We start from the raw sequence: 17,247 nt of genomic DNA, 5'->3' as shown, positions 1-17,247 counted from the left end.
ATACAGTGCCCACTTTTAACTATGCACATTTTAATGGTGTGGGACTAGCTTGTTGCTCATTTCTCATTCTTTAGAAAGTGTGTTTGTATACGAGCACAACCCAGCATGTATGTGTTTATTTTTAGCGCACAAGCGTGTGACTTGCCCCAGGCTTGTTTACTAACTGTTCTCCCGGCGGTTGTTAGTCCTCTGTCTATGGTCATGCGTGGCCACACCCAGAAGTGGACGTCAGCTTAGACGTGCATTTTTGATGCGCCGTGTGCCGTGCTTCGACTTCCGGTAGTTGCACGGTACGGCGCTCTGGTCGGCTTTACATCGAGTGGTTCCCCAGTTGAAAGTGTAGCGGGCGAACAGAGTAATTGAAGGTAGGCATAGTTCCTTGCACGCCAATCTGGAGTTCATTTTAGTTAGGTATGGAATATGTTTGTCTACGAAGAAATTAACGGAGATCCGGGTGTGTTTGTTTCTTTTCCTGCCCCCGACTCCAGGTTGCCACCACATCAGTTGAAGGTGTAGGAAACATCCTTGTGTATGTTTTCGCATACACTACTGGAGTCCATACGTTTTTGGACCTATAATTGTTTTTTCCTGAGGTAGGTTGTACCCCGAGACATGAGTTATTACATGTGCTCGAAGACTCCCTGCGTGGTATTTAGGATGCGAGATTGAGTCTCCTGTCATTCTCTCTCTCCCCCCATGTCTAGGAGAACCCGATCCGTACGTCATTGAAGAGGAGGTTAGCTGCACCCCCAAGGGGTGTGTCCCCGTGGTAGTGTGGGGGTGACTCCGTGAGCCATTTACAGGTACCTAGTTCCCAGATTGGCCTAGATAGTTCTTTCAGTGTACTTTGAGGCACTTGTCCGATTGCTTGTGTAAATTCTGATAGACCCCCCGTGAGACACAGGGTGGACGGTTCAGTCTCATTTTGGTGAGTGGCACTGTAAGCTTTTTTCTTAATGCGCACACCTTGGATAATCTTTTTATTCTTTCTTCTTCTTTTCACGCGTCCCCCGCGTTTACATAGAGTCACTGTTTGCCAATATATAAGTGTTCTTTTGGGCTCCTTTGGGCTTTGGTCTGGGGTGATTTCATTAGACTTTATGGTTTTTTCACTGTTCACTGGGCACTGCATTTGCCACTAACGGGTGAGAGGTTTGTTGCGGCATAGCTTGTTTTGAGGGTTTGTGTAAATTATATTTTACGTGTGTTTTTTCAGTACCCTTGTCCTGATGAAGCCACAAGATACTGTTGGCGGAAACGCGACTGCGACTGCGTCGACATCTGATTAAGGAGTCCTACTAAACTGTATATACTTTGTAAATAGTATCAAGCGCTTTGTACAATAATTATATTTTTTTTTTAGGAGAAATTATAACTTCTGCGCTAAAAGGACTACCTTGGTTATGATACTCCACCCAAATTGAGGAGTGGGTATTTACAGAAATTTGATTGTGCTTTTCTCTTTTTTCTTTTTGTTGAGGGTACACACTGCTGTATATATAATGTATATATTGCATCGATATGTTTTTGTTGTTGTGCATATAGTGTACACTTGTTGACCTCCTTGTCTTTTGACTTCGAATACTGTCCTTTTCAATTCATATCATTTAATGATAACAGAAACTACTGTATAAAACGGGATAATAAATTGTATCTTGTTTTGAAATAATATATATGTCATTGATTCCTCAGTACCTTTCTTTCTACTTTTTCATCGTTTGATGCTCCTTGCCCAGGTATGCGAGGGTAATTTGGGCAGAACCCCTGTTCAGTTCATAGAATTGTTGGAATTGCATCAGGATTATTATTAATCTTTGGAGCTGCTTCTTCCTTTGTCATATTTGTATAGTCAGAGGCTAAAACATTGTAGACAGGAGTTTCTTGACGAACTGTTATTTGGGCCTCAAGAGGCACAAGTTCCATTGCTTTGTTGCATAGTCCTTCTTTTCTTACTGCAGGTTTATCAAAGGTGATAAGTCTTTCAGTTTGGACCTCTTGGATTGTAGCAAGATTTGGTCGTCTGCTACATCTTGGGGACCACAGTGGTCCAGGTAAACACACGCCAGTGGTTTATCTGAAATTAGAAGAGACGTCTGCGCAGGTCGTTTCACTTTAGAAACTTTCATTTTTGGCAGATCTCACATTCTAGCACATAGTTTCTAGTTTGTTTCCTCATGTGTGGCCACCAATATCTCTGCTTTAATAATGATACTGTGGCGGAAACTCCTGCGTGTGCAGAGGCGAGCCCTTCATGTGCTCCTAAGATTAATCCTAACCTATGTTCCATGTTTGGAATTGCCCTATCCTCCACTCCAGGGATTCGAGAAAAAGGAACATTATTCGCATCAGTTATATATGAGTACTGTACTGGAAAGCCTTTCGGGAGTGTCTTACCACTGTCTTTTACTGAAGCAGTGACAGCTTGCATTATCTCGCTGTCTATTTTTGTTTCTGACCGAGTGATTGCTGCTACGGAAGCCGTTTGAACAGCTGCCTTCGCGGCTTCATCAGCCAATGAATTCCCTGCAACGTGAACACCATCACGCTGATGACTCAGTGTATGGATCACGTGAGTCTTTTGTAGTTCTTTCTGTAAAAGAACTATTTGTTCCCAAAGCATTTTGTGCTTGATTGTGCCACCCTTTGCGTCTTTGAAACCATTTTGAACCCAGTTTTGAAGGTATTCGTTGTAAGACTGGATGCAGTAATATGAATCGCACACTATAAGTGTGGGAATTCGCGATCGGTATTTCCAAGCGCCATCTTGAAAGCCTGTAGTTCAGCTCGCTGAGCTGTACAGTCTCCGTCATTGAGTTTTAGTGACCATAGGTCTAAATTTACCTTTGCGCCAGCGACCTTTAACAATCGCGCACACAGCACTATAGGCTTGTTTACCCCCAATTGCGGGCTGTGCTGATCCGTCTGTATAAAATATACAACCGTAATGTTCCAGTGGCAGAATCTCGGTCGGCAGAGGACATTCGTGTTCATATTGTAGGAATTCTTGTGTCTTCAGATAGGAGTCAAAAACGTATTCAACGTCTGTTGCAGCAAGAGAGTTAACCCATTGAATCCATCTCGGATGTAAAGCTTTAGCATTGGGAATGCTTGCTTTCGTCACTGCCTCTAAGGCAGGTACGGGTGTAACGATCATTATACGTTTTCCCTGCGCGAGAGCTCTCTCTTTTGCTACTGCAGTTTGAACCGCTGTCAGAATTTTTTCTGTTGAAGTGAATTTTATCTCAGCTTGTGTGTACAAGTGTGATTTGTATGCTATTGGCACCTTTTCACCTTCATTAAATGTTAGGTAAGTGAATCTGCATCTCCCTGGGATGATTCGGATCACAAGATTGCGCACATTGTCGCGTGTCTCTAACTGTGTTTTTGCTAACATGTCTGTTTGCACTGAACGCAAAATTTCTGTGTGTGTTTGAGTCCAATTAGTTGGTTTGAAATCAGGTTTGATTAGTTCGTAGAGAGGTTTAACCCTTTCTGCGTAATTTAGAACATAAGTTTTTGTAAAATTGAGGAAACCTAGAATTGACTGTAAGTTTTTCAGGGTCTTTGGAGGCTGGAGCAGTGCACATTTCTCTAGAACGTTTGCTGCCAGGCTTTTGCCTTCACTTGAAAGTTCGTATCCTAAGAATAGGACACTGTGGTGGGCAATTCGTGATTTCTTAAAATTGAATTTGTACCCTTCCGAAGCAAACCCAAATATTACGGTGTTCACTCTTTTCAAGTGCACGTCCAAATCATCGTCTGTAAGATAAATGTCATCGACATAAGATAATGCCTCATCATCATACATTTGTAGTAACTCTGGGGCATATTACCAAGAATAAGCGAAAATTATCGCTAAGCTTGGTTAGAGGCAATAGTTTTATCGCCGTGCTTCGCCTATTTTTATCGCTTAGGACCCTTGCTATTATCAAGGTTTATCTCCTAAGCGATAAAAATCGGCTGAAATGCATGAATATCGCTGTAAAGTCAGCGATATTCAGGCATTACCGAGCTAATGCTCTTAGCCATGTTATCCACCTACCATTGGCTAACATGGCTAAGAACTGCTCTGGGCAGGCGTTAGCTTTTGGAGATAATCGCGCTTAGCGCGATTATTTCCAAAAGTAGGTAATAGGAGATAGCGATGTTAGTGACTGTTTCCAGTCGTTTACATCTTGGCACGCCCACTTTGCATGTCATTAGCGATAAATATCGCTGCCATGCAAAGTGGGCCCCAAGATGATCGCTATCTACTACTATCTGTCGCTAACTGGCGTTAGCAACAGCTAGGTAATAGGGCGATAAAATTATTGCCGCTTTAGCGGGAAAAATTCCTGCTAAAGCGGCGCTAAGGCCCTTGGTAATATGCCCCTCTGTTACCCTGGCTAAAAAATAACCCTGGACTATTCTTGAATCCTTGGGGGAGACGGCAAAATTGTTCCTGTGTTCCCATTATTGAGAAAGCGGTCAAATGCCTGCTTTCAGGTGTAATGTTTTGACAGAAAAACCCATTCGAAATATCTAATGTGGTTTTATATTTTTTTCCGCACTATGTTATTCATCAGTGCTGCACTATGTGCATTTTGTACTGCAAATGTTTTGCAACAGGAGTTTAAATGTATGTAATCCAAAACTAGACGATATGAATTGTCTGGTTTGGAGACAGGAAACAAAGGATTGTTCATTGACGAGGTGCATGTTTTAATCACCCCTTGGTATTCAAGTTGATTTAAGATCTCCCTAACCTGTTTTTTAGCTTCTTGCTTAACTGGATACTGCCTCTGTGCAGTAGGTTGATTTTTTAGCTGGTTTTTTTGGTGAGGAGAGTCCTCATCCCATCCCACATGATTTTTATATAATGCTGGAGCCTGGGCCACAGCCCATTTTCTGGCATTGGTGTTTTTTTTATGAATAGGAATATGATTTGAGAAGGCTGGCATAATTATCTCATCGCCATGTGGGCACTCCCTGACACATTCAGGTGGCCAGTCTTTTTCAGCTAGAAGAATGTCATAACCCTTAGAAAGCTTCTCCCAAAAGAGTGCTTTTATTTTTCTAGGTATGTCCCCCTCCATCCAGAGTGTTACTTCATATAACTTGTGGGGTACACTAACCCTGGTGTCGGCAGTTTCAACTTGAATACATTCATTCAAGTCCACTGACTCCAGATGATCCATCAGGATATTGCGAGCTATGGTGACTTCTGCTGTGCTGTCTAGCATTGTCTGAGCCCACGCCTGTTCTTGAGTTGTGTCCTCGAGATCCTCGGCATGTCTGATCTTTACGCTTGCTACCTTCTTCTTGGTGAATTGAGTTTTCTTATTTTTTGGAACGTGCTGTTCTTCTTTAGACTTCACGCGTTCCTCTATCTGTTCTGATCGTCCTCTTCTTTCGGATTTCTGCGAGGAAGTCTGAAAGGTACGAGAGGAACGTATATCAGTTTCTTGATATCTATCATGTTTTCTTAAGTTATCCCTATTTATGAAGTTGTACCTCTTTTCAGAGGGCTCCCGTTGGGGAGACATACCTCCCCGTTGGGGAGATCTTCCTCTGGACTGGGAACGCTTCTCTTTAGGAAGTGTTTGTTTACTGTTTTCCCACTTCTCTTTAGGAGTAGTGAGATTTTTTTTATAAAGATTTTTTCAGGATTTTCAGTTAGTTGTGGTTTTAATGGTTTCCCACCCAAACTATCTCTACATAGTTCTTCATAAGATAATTTAATAATTCTAGAAAGCTCATATTGTTGGTCTGTTATATCTGTTTCTTTTAGCTTTCGGCAGATTGCCACGGATGCTGCTTCACCTTTGATGTTGGCTAATAGTATAGCCGAGACCTGTTTGAAATCTTTTAGTAATTTCATACCAAGATTTAAGGCAGGTTCTGGTCCGTATTCATTTTGAATCTGTCTCGGAACGTCTGATATTACCGCCATGGACGGAACACCATGTGTTTTTGTGTAGATTGAAGCAAAGACTGTACCCCAAGTGTCACAGTCCTCCACATGTGGTGCTATCCCCATTGGTAAACAGATTGTCAGAATTCAGTGTTTCTCATGAGGTGTACTATCAGGGAATACTGCCTCTATTTGAGTAATTTTCTGAGCTAACCAGAACGGAATTTGTTCCCTCTTTGCGGGCAATTTACCAATGACTGATTGTATAGTCTGTAGTGTGATTTTGTTTGTGTTCCCCTGGCGAGGGGTGTGCTGTGGAACCCTTATAGTAGGTTGGACTGTTAAGGTCCGCATGACATATTGGACCAAATGCCTATGTATTTTAATTAACTGTTTCAGCTGTACTAACAGTTCTGGACCTGTCATTTTTTCAATGTCAGGATGTGGTGTATAGCTGGCTAGTACCGGCCATGTCGCTCCTGGTCTACCTAGTGGACCGAGCCTGGTTATGGGATTTTCATGTTGTAGGGCGCCTTTAAACCAGAGCTGATGCTCTTGGTAAGTTAATGGAATTTCAATGTCCTCGTAAGGAATGTATTCCGCTGGAGTTTCCTCTACTTTGTAATAGTGGAACTCGTGTGTCCCTCCATCTGCTGGAGGAAAGTGAATCCATGAATAGAATACTTCTGTCTACCAAGATTCATGTGCCTCTATAACAAAGATTACTTTACCACCTCTCGATGATACTCCATTATTTATGAGTTTGTAAATTATAGATTTTCTTACATTTACCGGGATGATTATGGCATCCGGGCCATTCTGTAGGAGATTTCTGTCTTCTAAAACTGCTTGAGCTGCAGCTGTAGCTAATTCTTCATCAGTAATCATTATTCTACTAACTGAAGAGTTTGCAGAGCAAGTTTCAAGGAAACAAAGATTAGGTGCACAATATTTTGGAACACTGTATCCTTTAACGTTGAACAAACCAAAAACTAATAGATAGGATTTTTAGTCCTACTCAGTTTTGGTGGATATTATCCTTTTACCCACTCCAGACGTCTATTGGAGTATTTTACGGGAAAAAGGGGGTCTGTGTGAAAAGCACAACTGGGTTACTCTAGTATCTAGTGTTAAATTATCGCCTTAGTGGGCGCCAAGTAGTGTAGTTCCTATATTCCAAATAGGCTCTGCGCAGTGGAATAATATATCCTGTAGTTTAGACGTAGGACTGAGGTCGACTAGGTCTCTACCGAATATATTAAACTTAATTGTGAGTGCCAGCTAGCTCAGGGGTCACTAGAAACTTTCTCAAATTCACAAGAAGGGATTAGTTTCTGACAACCGCATAAACATGACAACTCTGTTTCCCAATAATAAGAAATCAATCTCTAGAGTCGCGGAAACAATAGATGGCTATTTTACCCCAGTCAATCGTGCATGCTTCGTTTCCCCAGAGGTGCTGAGAAATAGAGAGACAGGCGTTTTCAATAAAAAGTATTTATTGAACAGTCTTCTTTCTCAAGCATAGAAAATTTACTGCTACAATCGTAATACTGGTTATAAAGTACAAGGCATATAATACGAAAAGTATTATAAAGTAGTACTGTAAAAGCATGATATGGTTTCTAAGCCATAAATTGCCTAAAACATATAAAATACATAAAGTGATAAAATAATGACTAAAAGTACTCAACTGGTTCTTCTAAAATACACCTACCCCGGTGTACCTAAACTAAGTCTAATACAAGGGAAGAAGTAAGTGAGGAGTAGCTTAAGTTTAGTATTTCTCTGCCAAGAATCTATCCAACAATTCTCTAAGGGTCTAATCAGCTCCGTACCTTGGTTTAGAATGAAGGAGGTCTTGTATCTCTCTCTCGATTTCCCAGCAACCCGCAAAGGTAGCCGGGAAACACTGGAGCTGGATTGCTCGGCAGGAGAAAAGACAGCGTCTCTCAGTGCGTCAGCTGGAGGGTCGGCTTCCTTCGGCACTTGCGGCTGCAGGGCGTATGGCAAGTAGTTAGTCGATCTGCTCAAAACCACCGTGTGTTTGTCTGGGCAAATGTAGGCATATTTATACTTTGAAGGTGCCGAGTTTGACGTATAATTGGACTTAATAACGTCATCAAAGACTCAGTTCTTCGAAAACTCAATGATTTCCTAGATAAATTAGTATTCAGGCAAGGGGAAGTCCCTAGCTGCTGAAGGTGGGTTTCTCTAAGAAATCGTTGTTGATTCTTGGAACTTAGTGGAAGTAGCCATGCCGTTTTTGGGCTGCATAGGCTCAGTCTAAATATGGTAATGATTTCTACGCCTATATAAGGATCGGGTAATTTACACCTATGTAAGGGCATGAATCGGGAAAATGACACTAGGGTCCTAGATTCATTTACAACAGTTTCCTAATTTTTCTGCGCTTTTCTTGCCTCTTTCTGCACATCTTCCCCACTTTCTGTACCTCCCTTCTTTCTGCACCTCTCGATTCTTTCTGCACCTCTCTTGCTTCTTTCTTCTGCATATCTCTTGCCTCTTTATGCATCTCTGTAGCTTCTTTCTGCACTTCTCTTGCCTCTTTCTACACCTCTCTTGCCTCTTTCTGCACCTCTCTTACCTCTTTCTGCATCTCGCTTGCTTCTTTCTGTACCTCACTTGCTTCTTCTGTAGCTTCCTTGCTTCTTTTTGCACCTCCCTTGCTTCTTTCAGCACCTCTGTGGCGTCTTTCTACAGTTCTCATGCTTCTTTCTTCAACTTTCTTGTGTTTTTCTGCACCCCTCTTCTCTCTTTCTGCACCTCACATCCTTCTTTCTGCACCTCTGTGTCCTGTTTCTGCACCTCTGTTGCCTCTTTCGGCACTTCTCTTGCCTCTTTCTGTATTTCCGTTTCTTCTGTCTGCACCGGTGTTGCCTCTTTCTGTACCTCTCCTCTATCTTTCTACACCCCTTTTCCTCTTTCTACACCCCTTTTCCCTTTTTCTGCACTTCTTTCCTCTTTCTGCACCTGTGTTGCTTCTTTCTGCACTACTCTTTTCTCTCACTGCACCTCTCTTGCCTCTTTCTGCACCTCTGTTTTTTTCTTCAGCACTTCTCTTGTTTCTTTCTGCACCTCCCTTGCCTCTTTCTGCAAATCACTTGCCTCTTTCTGCAGATCTCTTGCCATTTTTTGCAGTTCTCTTGCCTCTTTCTGCACCTCTGTTGCCTCTTTCTGCACTTCTGCTGCATCTTTCTGTACTTCTTTTGCTTCCTTTTGTACCTCTCTTGTCCTTCTTGCCTCTTTCTACACTCCCTTCCCTCTTTCTGCACCCCTGTTCCCTCCTTCTGCACGTCTCTTGCCTGTTTCTGTACCTCGCTTGCCTCTTTCTGCACTTCTCATGCCTATTTCTGCACCTCTATTGCTTGTTTCTGAAATCGTCTTGTCTCTTTCTGCACCTCTGTTGATTCTTTCTGCACCTCTCTTGCTTCTTTCTACACCTCTCTTGCTGCTTTCTGCATCCCTCTTGCTTCTTTCTACACCCCTCTTCCCTCTTTCTGCACCCCTTGCATCATTCTGTACCGCTGCTGCTTCTTTCTCCACCTCTCTTGCTTCTTTCTGTATCCCTCTTGCTTCTTTCTGTATCCCTCTTGCCTCTTTCTATACCCCTCTTCCCTCTTTCTGCACCCCTCTTGCCTCTCTCTGCACCTCTGTTGCTTCTTTCTTCACTTCTCTTGACTCTTTCTGCATTTCTGTTGCTGCATTTTGCACTTTTCTAGCCTCTTTCTACATTTCTGTTGCGTATTTCTGCACTTCTCTGTACGCTATCTGCACTCCTCTTACCTGTTTCTGCACCTCTGTTGCTTCTTCCTGCACTTCTCATGCTTCTTTCTGCTCCTCTCTTGCCTCTTTATGCATCTCTGTTGCTTTGTTCTGTACTTCTCTTGCCTCTTTCTACACCTCTCTAGCCTCTTTCTGCACTTCTCTTGCCTCTTTCTGTACTTCGCTTGCTTCTTTCTGTACCTTCCTTGCTTCTTTTTGCACCTCCCTTGCTTCTTTCAGCACCTCTGTGGCGTCTTTCTGCAGTTCTCCTGCTTCTTCAACTTTCTTGTGTTTTTCTGCACCCCTCTTCCCTCTTTCTGCACCTCTCATCCTTCTTTCGGCACCTCTGTTTCCTGTTTCTGCACCCCTGTTTCTGCACCTCTGTGGCCTCTTTCTGCACTTCTCTTGGCTCTTTCTGTATTTCTGTTGCTTCTTTTTGCACCCCTCTTGCCTCTTTCTGCACTTCTGTTGCTTCTGTCTGCACCTGTCTTGCCTCTTTCTGTACCTCACCTCCATCTTTCAACACCCCTTTTCCTCTTTCTACACCCCTTTTCCCTCTCTCTGCACCTCTTTCCTCTTTCTGCACCTGTGTTGCTTCTTTCTGCACTACTCTTGCCTCTCACTGCACCCCTCTTGCCTCTTTCTGCACCTCTGTTTCTTTCTTTAGCACTTCTCTTGTTTCCTTCTGCACCTCCCTTGCCTCTTTGTACACATCTCTTGCCTCTTTCTGCAGATCTCTTGCCACTTTCTGCAGTTCTCTTGCCTCTTTCTGCACCTCTGTTGCCTCTTTCTGCTGCATCTTTCTGCACTTCTCTTGCTTCCTTTTGTACCTCTCTTGTCCTTCTTGCCTCTTTCTACACTCCCTTCCCTCTTTCTGCACCCCTGTTTCCTCCTTCTGCACGTCTCTTGCCTGTTTCTGTACCTCTCTTGCCTCTTTCTGCACTTCTCTTGCCTCTTTCTGCACCGCTATTGCTTGTTTCTGCAATCCTCTTGTCTCTTTCTGCACCTCTGTTGATTCTTTCTGCACCTCTCTTGCTTCTCTCTCTACCTTTACTGCTTCTTTCTGCATTCTTCTTGCCTCTTTCCACACCCCTCTTCCCTCTTTCTGCACTACTCGTGCCTCTTGCTGGTCCTCTGTTGCTTCATTCTTCACTTCTCTTGCCTCTTTCTACATTTCTGTTGCTGCATTTTGCACTTTTCTAGCCTCTTTCCACATTTCTGTTGCATATTTCTGCACTTCTCTGTCTGCTATCTGCACCCTGTACCTCTTTCTGCACCTCTGTTGCTTCTTTCTGCACTTCTCTTGCTTCTTTCTGCACGGCTCTTGCCTCTTTCTGTACCCCCGTTGCTTCTTTCTGCACTTCTCTTGCTCCTTTCTGCACCTCTTGTGCCTCTATCTTCACTTCTCTTGCCTCTTTCTACACCTCTGTTGCTTATTTCTGCACTTCTGTTGCTTCTTTCTACATCTCTTTTGCCTCTTCCTGCATCCTTTTTCCCTCTTTCTGCACCTCTTACTTCTTACTGCAACCCTGTTGCCGCCTTCTGCACTTCTCTTGCCTCTTTCCACACTTGTTTCTTCTGCCTGCACTTCTGTTGCTTCTTTCTGCATCTCTCTTGCCTCTTCCTGCCCCCTTTTCCCTCTTTCTACACCTCTCTTGCCTTTTGCTGCACTTCTCTTGCCTCTTTCTGCTCCTCTCTTGCCACTTTCTGCACATCTGTTGCTTCTTTCTGCACTTCTCTTGCCTTTTAATGCACCCCTCTTGCCTCTTTGTGCACCTCTGTTGTCATTCTACACTTCTCTTGTTTCTTTCTGTACCTTTCTTGCCTCTTTCTGCACCCCTCATACCTTTCTCCACCCCTTCCATCTTTCTGTACCTCCCTTGCCTCTTTCTGCACCTCGTTTACCTCTTTCTGCACTTCTCTTGCATGTTTCTGCACCTCTTTTGCTTCTTCATGCACTTCCCTTGCTTCTGTCTGCACCTCTATTGCCTCTTTTTGCACCTCTGTTACTTCTTTCTGCCCCCGTCTTGCCTTCTTCTGCACCCCTCTAACCTCTTCCTGCATCCATTTTCCCTCTTTCTTTACCTCTCCTACTTGTTTCAGCACCTCTCATGGCTCTTTCTGTACTTCGCTTGACTCTTTCTGTACCTCTCTTGCCTCTTTCTGTACCTCACTTGCCTCTTTCTGCACTCACTCTCTTCTTTATGCACCTCTCTTTCCTTTTTCTGTACTTGTCTTACATCTTTCTGCACTTCTCTGCCTCTTTCTGCACCTCTCTTGCCTTTTTCTTTACCTCTCTTGCCTCTTTTTGCACCTTACTTGCCTTTTTCTGCGTATCTCTTGCCTCTTTCTGCACTTCTCTTGCCTCTTTCTACACTTCTCCTGCCGCTTTCAGCACTTCTCTTGCTTCGTTCTGCACTTCTCTTGCCTTTTTCTGCACTTCTCTTGCCTCTTTCATAGCTTCTCTTTCATAGCTTTTCTTGCTTCTTTCTGCACACCTCTTGCCACTTTCTGCACTTCTCTTGCCGCTTTCTGTACTTCTGTTGCCTCTTTCTGCACCTCTGTTGCTTCTTCTTGCACTTCTCTTGCCTCTTTCTGCACTTATCCTGCTTCTTTCTGTACTTCTCTTTTCCCTTTCTGTACTTTTCTTGCCTCTATCTGCACTGTCCTTGTCTCCTTCTGCACCTCTGTTGCTGTAACATGCACTTCTCTTGCTTTTTCTACACCACTCTTGTCTCTTTCTGCATCCCTCTTCCCTCTTTTTCTATCCCTGTTCCCTCTTTCTGTACCTCCCTTGCCTCTTTCTGCACCCCTGTTGCTTCTTTCTGCACTTCTCTTGCTTCTTTCTGCACCTCTTGTGCCTCTATCTTCACTTCTCTTGCGTCTTTCTACACCTATGCTGCTTCTTTCTGCACCTCTGTTGCTTCTTCCTGCTCCCCTTTTCTGTATTTCTGCACCTCTTACTTCTTACTGCAATCCTTTTGCCTCTTTCTGCACTTCTCTTGCCTCTTCCCACACCTGTTTCTTCTGTCTGCACTTCTGTTGCTTCTTTCTGCATCTCTCTTGCCTCTTCCTACACCCCGTTCCCTCTTTCTACACCTCTCTTGCCTTTGCTGCACTTCTCTTGCCTCTTTCTGCTCCTCTCTTGCCTCTTTCTGCTCCTCTCTTGCCACTTTCTGCACCTCTGTTGCTTCTTTCTGTACTTCTCTTGCCTTTTAATGCACCCCTCTCACCTCTTTGTGCACCTCTGTTATCATTCTGCACTTCTCTTGTTTCTTTCTGCACCTCTCTTGCTTCTTTCTGCACCCCTCATACCTCTTTCTCCACCCCTTCCATCTTTCTGCACCTCCCTTGCCTCTTTCTGCACCTCGTTTACCTCTTTCTGCACTTCTCTCGCATGTTTCTGCACCTTTTTTGCTTCTTCCTGCACTTCCCTTGCTTCTGTCTATTGCCTCTTTTTGCACCTCTGTTACTTCTTTCTGCACTTCTCTTGCTTCTTTCTGCCCCGTCTTGCCTCCTTCTGCACCCCTCTAATCTCTTCCTGCATCCATTTTCTCTCTTTCTTCACCTCTCCTACTTGTTTCAGCACCTATCGTGCCTCTTTCTGCACTTCTCTTGACTCTTTCTGTACCTCTCTTGCCTCTTTCTGCACCTCACTTTCCTCTTGCTACACTTCTCTTACCTCTTTCTGCACCTCACCCTCATCTTTCTGCACCTCCCTTTCCTCTTTCTGTACTTCTCTTACCTCTTTCTGCACCTCACCCTCATCTTTCTGCACCTCTATTTCCTTCTTCTGTACTTGTCTTGCATCTTTTTGCACTTCTCTGCCTCTTTCTGTATCTCTCTTGCCTCTTTCTTTACCTCTCTTGCCTCTTTCTGCACCTTACTTGCCTTTTTCTGCGTATCTCTTGCCTCTTTCTGCACTTCTCTTCCTTCTTTTTGTGCTTCTCTTGCTTCTTTCTACACTTCTCTTGCTTCTTTCTGCACTTCTCCTGCCTCTTTCAGCACTTCTCTTGCTTCTTTCTATACTTCTCTTGCTTTTTTCTGCACTTCTCTTGCCTCTTTCATAGCTTCTCTTTCATAGCTTCTCTTTCATAGCTTTTCTTGCTTCTTTCTGTATACCTCTTGCCCCTTTCTGCACTTCTCTTGCTGCTTTCTGTACTTCTGTTGCCTCTTTCTGCACCTCTGTTGCTTCTTCTTGCACTTCTCTTGCCTCTTTCTGTACTTATCTTGCTTCTTTCTGTACTTCTCGTTCTCTTTCTGCACTTCTCTTGCCTCTATATGCCCTGTTCTTGTCTCTTTCTGCACCTCTGTTGCTGTAACGTGCACTTCTCTTGCTTTTTTCTACACCTTTCTTGTCTCTTTCTGCATCCCTCTTCCCTCTTTCTCTACCCCTGTTCCCTCTTTCTGTACCTCTCTTGCCTCTTTCTGCACCCCTGTTATTTCTTTCTGCACCTCTTGTGCCTCCATCTTCACTTCTCTTGTCTCTATCTACACCTCTGTTGCTTTTTTCTGTACCTCTGTTACTTCTTTCTGCGTCTCTTTTGCCTCTCCCTGCACCCATGTTTCCCTCTTTCTGCATCTCTTACTTCTTACTGCAACCCTGTTGCCTCTTTCTGCACTAATCTTGCCTCTTTCCACACTTGTTTCTTCTGCCTGCACTTCTGTTGCTTCTTTCTGCATCTCTCTTGCCTCTTCCTGCCCCCTTTTCCCTCTTTCTACACCTCTCTTGCCTTTTGCTGCACTTCTCTTGCCTCTTTCTGCTCCTCTCTTGCCACTTTCTGCACATCTGTTGCTTCTTTCTGCACTTCTCTTGCCTTTTAATGCACCCCTCTTGCCTCTTTGTGCACCTCTGTTGTCATTCTACACTTCTCTTGTTTCTTTCTGTACCTTTCTTGCCTCTTTCTGCACCCCTCATACCTTTCTCCACCCCTTCCATCTTTCTGTACCTCCCTTGCCTCTTTCTGCACCTCGTTTACCTCTTTCTGCACTTCTCTTGCATGTTTCTGCACCTCTTTTGCTTCTTCATGCACTTCCCTTGCTTCTGTCTGCACCTCTATTGCCTCTTTTTGCACCTCTGTTACTTCTTTCTGCCCCCGTCTTGCCTTCTTCTGCACCCCTCTAACCTCTTCCTGCATCCATTTTCCCTCTTTCTTTACCTCTCCTACTTGTTTCAGCACCTCTCATGGCTCTTTCTGTACTTCGCTTGACTCTTTCTGTACCTCTCTTGCCTCTTTCTGTACCTCACTTGCCTCTTTCTGCACTCACTCTCTTCTTTATGCACCTCTCTTTCCTTTTTCTGTACTTGTCTTACATCTTTCTGCACTTCTCTGCCTCTTTCTGCACCTCTCTTGCCTTTTTCTTTACCTCTCTTGCCTCTTTTTGCACCTTACTTGCCTTTTTCTGCGTATCTCTTGCCTCTTTCTGCACTTCTCTTGCCTCTTTCTACACTTCTCCTGCCGCTTTCAGCACTTCTCTTGCTTCGTTCTGCACTTCTCTTGCCTTTTTCTGCACTTCTCTTGCCTCTTTCATAGCTTCTCTTTCATAGCTTTTCTTGCTTCTTTCTGCACACCTCTTGCCACTTTCTGCACTTCTCTTGCCGCTTTCTGTACTTCTGTTGCCTCTTTCTGCACCTCTGTTGCTTCTTCTTGCACTTCTCTTGCCTCTTTCTGCACTTATCCTGCTTCTTTCTGTACTTCTCTTTTCCCTTTCTGTACTTTTCTTGCCTCTATCTGCACTGTCCTTGTCTCCTTCTGCACCTCTGTTGCTGTAACATGCACTTCTCTTGCTTTTTCTACACCACTCTTGTCTCTTTCTGCATCCCTCTTCCCTCTTTTTCTATCCCTGTTCCCTCTTTCTGTACCTCCCTTGCCTCTTTCTGCACCCCTGTTGCTTCTTTCTGCACTTCTCTTGCTTCTTTCTGCACCTCTTGTGCCTCTATCTTCACTTCTCTTGCGTCTTTCTACACCTATGCTGCTTCTTTCTGCACCTCTGTTGCTTCTTCCTGCTCCCCTTTTCTGTATTTCTGCACCTCTTACTTCTTACTGCAATCCTTTTGCCTCTTTCTGCACTTCTCTTGCCTCTTCCCACACCTGTTTCTTCTGTCTGCACTTCTGTTGCTTCTTTCTGCATCTCTCTTGCCTCTTCCTACACCCTGTTCCCTCTTTCTACACCTCTCTTGCCTTTGCTGCACTTCTCTTGCCTCTTTCTGCTCCTCTCTTGCCTCTTTCTGCTCCTCTCTTGCCACTTTCTGCACCTCTGTTGCTTCTTTCTGTACTTCTCTTGCCTTTTAATGCACCCCTCTCACCTCTTTGTGCACCTCTGTTATCATTCTGCACTTCTCTTGTTTCTTTCTGCACCTCTCTTGCTTCTTTCTGCACCCCTCATACCTCTTTCTCCACCCCTTCCATCTTTCTGCACCTCCCTTGCCTCTTTCTGCACCTCGTTTACCTCTTTCTGCACTTCTCTCGCATGTTTCTGCACCTTTTTTGCTTCTTCCTGCACTTCCCTTGCTTCTGTCTATTGCCTCTTTTTGCACCTCTGTTACTTCTTTCTGCACTTCTCTTGCTTCTTTCTGCCCCGTCTTGCCTCCTTCTGCACCCCTCTAATCTCTTCCTGCATCCATTTTCTCTCTTTCTTCACCTCTCCTACTTGTTTCAGCACCTATCGTGCCTCTTTCTGCACTTCTCTTGACTCTTTCTGTACCTCTCTTGCCTCTTTCTGCACCTCACTTTCCTCTTGCTACACTTCTCTTACCTCTTTCTGCACCTCACCCTCATCTTTCTGCACCTCACTTTCCTCTTTCTGTACTTCTCTTACCTCTTTCTGCACCTCACCCTCATCTTTCTGCACCTCTATTTCCTTCTTCTGTACTTGTCTTGCATCTTTTTGCACTTCTCTGCCTCTTTCTGTATCTCTCTTGCCTCTTTCTTTACCTCTCTTGCCTCTTTCTGCACCTTACTTGCCTTTTTCTGCGTATCTCTTGCCTCTTTCTGCACTTCTCTTCCTTCTTTTTGTGCTTCTCTTGCTTCTTTCTACACTTCTCTTGCTTCTTTCTGCACTTCTCCTGCCTCTTTCAGCACTTCTCTTGCTTCTTTCTATACTTCTCTTGCTTTTTTCTGCACTTCTCTTGCCTCTTTCATAGCTTCTCTTTCATAGCTTCTCTTTCATAGCTTTTCTTGCTTCTTTCTGTATACCTCTTGCCCCTTTCTGCACTTCTCTTGCTGCTTTCTGTACTTCTGTTGCCTCTTTCTGCACCTCTGTTGCTTCTTCTTGCACTTCTCTTGCCTCTTTCTGTACTTATCTTGCTTCTTTCTGTACTTCTCGTTCTCTTTCTGCACTTCTCTTGCCTCTATATGCCCTGTTCTTGTCTCTTTCTGCACCTCTGTTGCTGTAACGTGCACTTCTCTTGCTTTTTTCTACACCTTTCTTGTCTCTTTCTGCATCCCTCTTCCCTCTTTCTCTACCCCTGTTCCCTCTTTCTGTACCTCTCTTGCCTCTTTCTGCACCCCTGTTATTTCTTTCTGCACCTCTTGTGCCTCCATCTTCACTTCTCTTGTCTCTATCTA

Source organism: Lissotriton helveticus, chromosome 3_1 (assembly GCF_964261635.1).
Source record: "Lissotriton helveticus chromosome 3_1, aLisHel1.1, whole genome shotgun sequence".
In the NCBI taxonomy this organism is placed as follows: Eukaryota; Metazoa; Chordata; class Amphibia; order Caudata; family Salamandridae; genus Lissotriton; species Lissotriton helveticus.
The sequence above is the reverse complement of the archived record's forward strand: the minus strand, read 5'-3'. Positions refer to the sequence as shown.